Genomic DNA, 8,048 nt, shown 5'->3' with positions numbered 1-8,048 from the left:
GTAGAATCGAAATAGCCATCGGATCCAAATTTATCGGGTATTTGTAAAAGTTAATTGCAATGGGTAAGGTTTATTATACCAATCAAATGGATCTTGTCCAGTATAAATATTTACCTAAAAATTTTCAGGTATGGGTACAATATAGGTATTATAGCGCCTATTCTTACCCCTACTTGCATAATGTATTTATCATATTATAATTGGAATTTGAAAGATTTTTAAATGTTTTTTTTATTACATTAAATACTTTTGTTTGGAATACTTTACAATCAGGAATTGAATATTTTTGAATTAAGGTATATACTTCAATTGCGGGTGAGCCTTAGCACAACAGTAAAGTTGTGCTTTGGTGACTAATTAGTTATGGGTTCAAATTCGAAAACAGCCTCTTTGCATATGCAAGAGTAAGACCGTGTACAATGACCCTTCCCCATATCTTCACATAGCAAAGAGCCTTTTGGCATAAGGTTTACACTTCAGTTAATGCTTTCTTTTATTGATTTTTCATTATTAATCTTACTAGTAGTTAGTATTATTATAATAACATTTGTGCTTTACTAGTTTGTCAAGCACATGCATTATGTCATTACGAGATACCATATTCGAGTTAACTATAATGTTGATAATGATTTTGGGTCAGAGTATATAAAATAGTTAAGATTACAGATGTAAAAGTTGTTTGCCGTGCGAGTATGGAGACATGCACTGAAGTATTATCTATTGTCATCCCTAAATAAAAGATGAGTAAAAATGAGCAATGGTCATTGAGATTTGAGCGTACCTTTTAACTCACATCTTTGGTTTATCTCTCTCTTTCTTCCTATTTCACTTAGTCTTGTTTGCTATGGCTTTTATTACGAAGTTGTGTATGAAGATATTCTTGGATGTATCCCATCTTTCTATCTTCTTTCATATGCTTCAGTTTTCTCTAAAGCTTTTGTTGTGTTATATTGCTAATAGATTGATAGTCTGTTCTTTGTAATCTTGCAAGTTTTTCTTCTATCTGTTCTCCTTTCAATCTACGTATATATTTTGTGTGGATAATTTGGAAAGAAAAGAAGTTAGTTTTTCTCAGCTCATGATGGTACTCTTACAGTTTCTAACTTTCTATGGTTCCTAGAGGAGGTAATGACTGATGAGTAATCAAGTGCAGATACTTCTTATATCTTCTGGTCCAATTCCCCTTTTTATTTTTTGTCAAAATGCTTGCAGTTTATTACAGACTGAAAGGTTTGGCTTTGTCCAAGATATAACCCAATTAGATGTTAGTATGGGTGGTTGGATAAAATGTTTCCTATTTCTATTTTTTTTAAAAAGATTTTTACAAGAAACGATGAAAACATCATTTTATTGCTTGCAAACATTTCTCATATAAATCTATAAAAACAAAAACAAAATAAAATAAAATGATAATTTTTGTAATTATTTATAAAAGTAAGAAATGAATACTGAAAATATTTTTTCAGACAAAAGTCCTATGAATTTTGCTTTAGTCGATTATCAACAATTTTCGTAGTTGACAGCCTTAAGCTTAAGCTGCATAAGGCAAGTCTTCCCAATAGTGGTGGCATCAAATTAGAACAAGACAACCATTTACTTCGAATAATTAGCAAGACAATACTTTGATTTACATTGTAGCTCCTCTAGTCGGGAAAAGGCCTTTGTTCAGTTTTGAAGTATCGGAGTCCAGTGTGCGTGGGTTTGTGCCGGGTATAAACATTCCTAGATTACCCATCAATATCATTGTGATTTCAGTGTGGCAAAGGGAGAAGCAGAAAGATTTGCCATTTTCCATAGGCTCATTAAAATATTAGTAGCCTTTTAAATCCTCTCAATACATAAATTAAAATATCTTAAACAAGAAATTTTATAAAAAAATATTCTTCAAAAAAAATATTTTATTATTTTTCATCTATATTTCTAAATTGAATTTTATTTTTAAATTAAATTTTAATATCTTTTGTATTACTGATAATTATAAATAATCTTCTATTACAATATAAATTATTTATCATGAATTTATGATATAATTTATATGTTCAAAATATTTATTTATTATGAATTATTTATAATCGTATATTTAAAAATAATTTTATTAATATAATTATTTATAGTGTTCATCGTACATGTTAAAATACTAATTATATTATGCTTGGATAAAAACTTCTGAAAAAGAAAGAGTGAGCAACCCGGTGCGGGCGAGGAGAAAAGCCTCGGTGAGGAGAGTTTCGACCTTTTGGGCATCTGGTTTTTCGTAGTCCTAAAAGTACATGAAACGGAAAAGGGGATGGTGGGGCAAAGGCCGAAGGAGGATGACATGTTCAACAACTCTTGTGAGTAACAGTGTTTTCATGTAAGAATTGGTTACCCGAATAATTTATTCATGTAAGAGTTGTTCTTTGCTTTCATTGCTAAGTCTCCATATGTTATTATCGAGATTGGTGCCTTTCCTTTCATTGCTTCAAGAAATTGCTCTTAACAATCAAATATATGTTTTCTGAGTTTCTTGAAACACAAGAGCAGTGGGAAAAATGATAGTTTTTATGTTTGTTAATACTAGAGAAAATGATAAAAGGATACAAGTACTTATTATTGCGATAAGTGGCATCAAATCCAAATCCAATCATATCACCAAATATTTCAAAGTTTAATTGGCTTTCACCATGACACCAAAATAAATGTTGCAACATGTCATCATTGTCCTTTATGTGTCTTACAAACATCATAGGGTCTATCTTTATCAAGCCATCAAAAAATCTTAATGCATTAGTAGCATCAGAGTCGTCTTGTCTTTTTGTCGTGCAATTTGGTTGTGAAGATCTTTCTTACACCATCTTATCTTGTCATAACCACAAAAAATGTTAGCTAATGAACCAAATATATGAGGAGCCCTTATCCCTACTTTTCTAAGATTCTCAATTTGCAAAATATCACCTACAACCATCCTCCGATGTGAAAGTAATAGGTAATAGAGAATAATAATCTTCCTCCAACAAATCATGACTATGTCTATCATTAAAGTTCTTTATTTCCCATCGCTCACAATTTTTCTTAATATGCACAACAAACTTAGCAAAGTAGTCACATCTAATATCATTTCTTAGTTCAAGCTTCATTGTTTCCATCGTTAATCCTCTATCTTCTCGATGACCTTCTCTAGAACAAACAAATGTTTGCTGGATTATTTCATTCTTACAACTTTTCACAATTTTGTTTCTCCTAACAAAAAAAACCCATTATTTCGTGCATACCAATAATAAAACAAGTATGCTGCTTCAAGATAACCAAATAAGAACCTCTCCATGTCATCACCATTAATATTTCTCATATTAATGTCAATAATATCAACCAAACCATTAATAATGATTGGTACAACTTCACCACTTTCCTTAGACAACCCGTTATTAACTAACAAAAGACCATCATCATCATCATCTCTCTTCTTCTTATCCACTAACATAATCAGACCATAAATTCATAATTTCATTCATTCAAAACCTTAACACAAAAACAAACACCAAATACATTTTAACTTAATCGACTATTCACATAAAACAATGCCTATTGTTTTAGATTATAACACTACATTGGGGGTCGTTTCATCAAATACATTCACAACATGTTGTTCTTCCTCCAAATTTTTCATACCTAAATCCGCAGTTAAACATTTCATTCAACATTTCAAGAAATTTCAAACTCTACAAAATGATATCTAATCAGTTTAATTAAATATTTCAATACACTAAACCAAAAACCCACCTACACTTCCAATGACCCAATCACGCACAACATTAGACTACACTGAACAAAAAACAACCCCATTTCTACAATAAAACAAATTTCAACATAAAACTTAAAAAAATACCTCAGAATGAACTTGCTACACCGATGACCACCAAAATAGATTAAAAAATGAGTCCCAAAGCAACTACTTTGACAATACCTCAGCTTTCGATAGGTGTATTGTAGACCTTTAAACCACCACAGAGAACCAGCACCACCAAAAGGAAAGAAAACAGCGCCAGCCTTTGAAATCAATAAATCTAGGGTTCAGTTAGTTCATAACGGTTCTCTTTCACATTGAACAAAATAGTCAAGAACAAATATGAAGGACAATAATATCTTTTGACTTTAAATAGTCATTCACTATTAAAATATTCAGTATATTATTAAATTATAAATACAGGACAAACTTATGACTCCAAGTTACATTTCTTTGTGCATGATACACAACAAAAAAAAACTTCTTTACTGAAACCTACGCCTAAAATTAATAGTGAAATTCATTGAATATGGAGCGAATAATTTTTAAAAGAGTATGCTATAAGAGAATAATTTTTCTGTTATAACTCTACCACTATATGAAATTATAGCTCTTTAATTTAATCAATATAATATATTTTTACTTTAAACTTGAGATTTAATAAAAAAAAACGGTAAGACCATAAGTCATAACACTTGATGTGCCTAACAAAAAAAATCCATTCCCATATTAAAAAAATGCGTTGCTAGCGTAATTTTATCCCTCATTAAACTTTGATGGCATTGCATGTGCTAAATGCTTCCTTAGCATATCAAAATTCGAAAGAGTTCCTTGCACCAGGCACACACAACACAACCTCGTCCTTTGGGGCTTGGACACTTGCAAGTTGCAGCCTAACCCTATCACAATTCACAACTTGAGCCACACAAACCTCACTTGTCACACTTCACTTGAAGAAACATTGCCTTTTTTAGAGGGTATAGCCATACATAAATCGACCAATTTTATGGTCCCTCTTTCGTTCGTTAAGGCTTCGATCAGTTGAATCATCATTCGGCTACAACAAGAAAATAATGCCTTCCTTTATTGCAACCCTATAAATCATTTACTAATATTTAGTAATATCGCGGTGGAATGAGTAACGGTGATATTTTTGTATGATAGATCCTTTATTCTGTCTCATTTGGAGGTTACTCGTTAGCTGGATATTGTGTGAAAGCCTAGGAATAAACCAGCTTGAATGGGGCCTCGGAGAAAAGAGGTTATTACTATTACTATTATTATTATTATTATTATTATTTCTGTATTCAAACAAATCATGCAAAAGCCTATGCAAAAGTTTGGTATCCGTATTCGGTGTATGTTCTTTACATGTTCACTTCATTTCTATGAAAACTTTTGAAAAGAACTAGAATTCTAGAAATATAAGAAAATTCAAGCTCACGTGTAATCAACTACTCATTGTTGGAACTTTACAAGAGGAAAGAAAGGATATATAAATATAGTTGGACACCCAAATACAATTCTACACCTAGTAAATGAGAGAAAAATATAAATATGATAAATGGTAGTATGATGTTATAGCAAGAGAGATAGAGAAAAATAAAAAAAAAATATTAATGGAGTGTTTAAATTTTCAAATAATGAGATTTTTCAAATATCATTACTTAAAAAGAAAAACGAAAAAAATACTGAAAGTAACTATTTTTATATTTGATTGAATATATATATATATATATATATATATATATATATATATATATATATATATATATATATATATATATATATATATTATGTTAACGTTTAAAATTCAAGATCCATATCCGAAAGTAAGGAGTTATGGGAGAAGGGAGATATTTCTTCCCTCTAGGCTCTAACCATAAATATGATAACATTCAATTAAAATAAAAAGAGAAAATAGTAAAATATTTTTATACAATAATTTATTATACTTATCATTTATAATAAATATAGGTTTAATTACTTATTTACTCCCTATAGTTTCACCATTTGTACTTTTTTAGTCCCTATAATTTGAAAGTTGTTTTTTAGTTTTTATATTTTATATTTTAATTCTCTTTTAGTCCCTATAATTTATATTTTAATTTTCTTTTAATCCATGTAGTTTGAAAGTGGTTTTTTAGTCCTTATAATTTGTATTTTAATTCTCTTTTAGTCTCTATAGTTTGAAAATGATCTTTTTAGTCTTTATACTTTATATTTTAATTCCCTTTTAGTCCTTACCATCAAAATATGAATAATATTATCAATTACAATTAATTACAAAAATATTAACAAGTAAGTCAACTAATTTATTACAAAAGATAATTTGTAATAAAAAAATAATTGATCATTTATAACTAATTTGTAACTAATTATTTTTATATATTTTTTTGTTGTAAGAACTGAAAGGTAATTAAAATACATATTATAGGGATTAAAAAATATCACTTTCAAACTATACGGACTAAAAAAGAATTAAGATATAAATTATAAGGACTTAAAAGATAACTTTTAAACTATAAGGACTTAAAGAGAATTAAAATGTAAACTATAAAAACTAAAAAAACCACTTTCAAATCATAGGAACTAAAAATATATGAATCGTGAAATTATAAGAATCAATAAGTAATTTAACCATAAATATATTAACTTTTTATAATAATTTTTTTTATATAACAGTTGTATTAATAATAATTTATAATTGATTGATAATATAAATTTTAAACAAGATGGTATATAATTATTAAACTCAAATATAAATGGTGCTTGCAATAAATTGTGCTTCTTATTCATAGGGCAATAACACAGAACATTTGTTTGACGGCACACTTCAAATTTCGGCAATGTGTATGACCTTCCAATGCATTCACTAGTGAGTTGAAGATTCAAGCACATCCACAGATGTGTAAAGTCGTATTAAAGTGAATTGAATGGCATGTCAGAAGTAGGAGTAAAACTGAACATCAATAAACAGCCTGCATGCATGCATGGTCATGGTCCAGTTGGATGTTTTCATCCACCACATGACCTCACTTAAGTTTTTTTCTTTGCGAAAAGGGGTAAGATTATTACGACTTGTTTGTTTACTAACTTTTTTTTTGGAAAACAGTTTTATGCTTTCTGAATTTTGTTTTATTTTTTGTGCACATTTAAAAATGTTTCTCTCTTTTTTTTTTATCCAAATTGAAAATGTATAAATAATATTAAAAGTTATATATATATATATATATATATATATATATATTTATTTATTTATTTTATCTTATGAATCATTTTCTTAACATATTCAATAAATGTAACTTACTTGATAATACATATCCTTGAAAAGAGAAGAAAGAAAGAAAAAACTTTAAATGCAAGTATGATTTGAGCATGTTTGATAAGTTTTCTTGACCAAAATAAGTTTGTATGATACAAAAATTTATTTTTGTAAGTTATTTCAAGTGCTTAACTTATTTTGATAAATTATTTGAAGTAGTTTATGAAAAATAAACTAGCTTATAAGTTATTAACTTTTTTTTCTCAATTTTATCTTACTATTTTATTTGAAAATTCATTTTTCACTTTTATTCAATTTAAAAACCTTCTTATATTTTTTTTGTCATCTAAAAAAACTCTTGTATCTAATTTAGTTTGTAATTATGCAACTTGAAATTCTACTTTTTTATTAATTTATTTAATGTCAAACTATTTATTTTAATGAATTATTGCATTGTTTATTTGGATTTATGGTTAAAATATTTGGTTTCTAAATCAAAGTTGATGATAAAAATATCAAAATTATGCATAATCCATTGTATAGCATTGAAACCCCAACAAAAAGAGATTAAAATTTTACCTACTTTTTAAGATGAAATTTATTAGACATAAAATTTAAATATTAGAAATAATAAATATATAATTTTTCATCATTTGACATTTATATTTTTTAAATATTAGTCTTATTAAATACTGTAAATTAAATTAGCTAGCGCATATAAGCTTTTAGTTTTTTAGCTTCTAACTTATAGTTTATAAGCTTTAAGCTGGCTTATAAGCTTTTAGTCGGTTTATCAGCTAATTTATACCAAACATAACTTTAATTGATTAAATTTCCTTTGTCTTATAATAACTATTGTGTTTTAGGAAAAATTATTTCAAAATACTTCATCCGTCTGCATATATTAAGTTAGTTTATTTCATTAAATTGTGTCCTTCCCAATTAAAAAAATATTTTTTTCAAATTATCCTTCATTAAAATTTGATATTAAGTATAAATTCCCTATTAAATTAAAGATAT

Source organism: Glycine max, chromosome 11 (assembly GCF_000004515.6).
Source record: "Glycine max cultivar Williams 82 chromosome 11, Glycine_max_v4.0, whole genome shotgun sequence".
Classification (NCBI taxonomy): domain Eukaryota; kingdom Viridiplantae; phylum Streptophyta; class Magnoliopsida; order Fabales; family Fabaceae; genus Glycine; species Glycine max.
Note: the sequence above shows the minus strand (reverse complement) of the source record.